Source organism: Pteropus vampyrus, unplaced genomic scaffold, assembly GCF_000151845.1.
Source record: "Pteropus vampyrus isolate Shadow unplaced genomic scaffold, Pvam_2.0 Scaffold1000001016, whole genome shotgun sequence".
In the NCBI taxonomy this organism is placed as follows: Eukaryota; Metazoa; Chordata; class Mammalia; order Chiroptera; family Pteropodidae; genus Pteropus; species Pteropus vampyrus.
In genome coordinates this window covers 1-1,627 of record NW_011915418.1, presented here as the reverse complement: position 1 = coordinate 1,627, position 1,627 = coordinate 1, and the positions used below count along the sequence as shown (strand labels likewise).

The following is a 1,627-nucleotide window of genomic DNA, read 5'->3' as shown; positions in this document are numbered from 1 at the left end:
AAAGGGAGAGAGGGTGTGAGTCAGTCAGCAGAAGTAGAAGTATCATTCTACACACTATAGTTTGCCACTCGATACTAATCAGAAACAAAAAGGAACATACATACATCGAGAAGACAAAAAAAGATATATTCTGAGTCAGAGATAGTTATGTAAAAATGCTAAATCGAAGTCAGAACACTTGGGTTATAGCCCCAATTTTGCGACTAACTAGCTATATGCTGCTAGGATCACACCTAAAGATTTGTTCCTCATCCATAAAAGCAAGATATCAGATTCTCTCTCAGAATTAGATCTAATGAAGGCTGGCAGATCTAGCCACTGTTTGTTTTTTGTTTGTTTGTTGTTTTGGGGTTTTTTTTTAGGCGAGGCATCCTTTGATTGACCTCACAGATTGCAAGGACCTTGTCAGCTTACAATCCTTATTTTATTTTTTATGCCTACAGCACCTAGTCTTCCTAGGTGGTCTCTCATCCAAGTACTAACCAGGCCCAACCCCGCTTAGCTTCCAGGATCCGACAAGATCAGGCTTGTTCAGGGTTGCATGGCCGTAGACTAGCCACTGTTTTTCAAAATGCAGCTGCATGTGGGATCAAATTCAAGGGTGCTCCCAGCATTTTCTAACAGAATATAACACATAAGAGTACACTATATGTAGTAAGGGTATTGTTTTTGACACTTCTGATTCAGTTACTTAAATAAATATATATGTGTGTGTGTGTGTGTGTGTATATATATATATATACGTATATATATATTTTCATATATATGTATGTATATATGTATATATGTATGTATAGATAGATATGTGTGCGTATGTGTGATAGGAAATATATTCTTTAATGTCAGTCACAGACAAAAAAAAAAAATTGAAAAATTGAAAGCCACCAATCCAATGCAACCCAAAGACTGAATGCAAAGATTTTATGGCAATATCATCATCTGTTTACATATAGAACTAGCTGCAAGGGCTAGAGAACTGGTGAGCTAAGGCTTTGAAATGACTACTACAGAAGCTTCTATCCCAACAGAAGCTCATCAGTCATTTCTGATGAAAATGAGACTAGGAAACCCCCCATCTCAGGAAAGACACCTGTCTATGTGAAGACAGTGAAGTGACTCATTTCAGACCCCAGCAAGGTCGCCCATCCCAGTTGGTGTTTGTTGCATAATAATCCAGGATTAGAGGTCACAGGTCTGCCACACACAAACTCCCCACACAGAACCTGAACACAATGCACAGAACTCCTGCCCAAAGGAAATAACTTGCATCTGCTGAAAGCAAAGGCTGGCTCCCTCATTAATTGTGGGACAAATATTTCGTATATTTCTTTGATTCACAGGCATACAGATGCAATAGCATGGATTTGTTCTTTATAAAACACCTGAGAAAAGATGACCTAGAAAAAATTATGTCAGCCTGAAAGAACCTGCTGGCCACCTCTCAAGAATCCACATAAGATGAAGTAGGACCTAATGAGTAATTCCCCAAATCCTTTGCTTCTCCAGTTATACTGAGTCTACTGCTCGACAATAATTTTTACTGTGCCTTGTAATGAGTTATGATCTGATGTGCTGGTTGGAGGAAAACCTACAAATAAGAAGTGTTCATATTACAAACATGTTGAGT

The 1,627-nt window shown here is 38.4% G+C and overlaps 1 pseudogene; it reads right to left on the bottom strand.

Moving 5' to 3' along the window:
• Positions 1 to 434: 434 nt before the first annotated feature.
• LOC111735446 lies at positions 435 to 553 on the bottom strand (annotated as a pseudogene).
• Between the last annotated feature and the right edge of the window lie 1,074 nt (positions 554 to 1,627).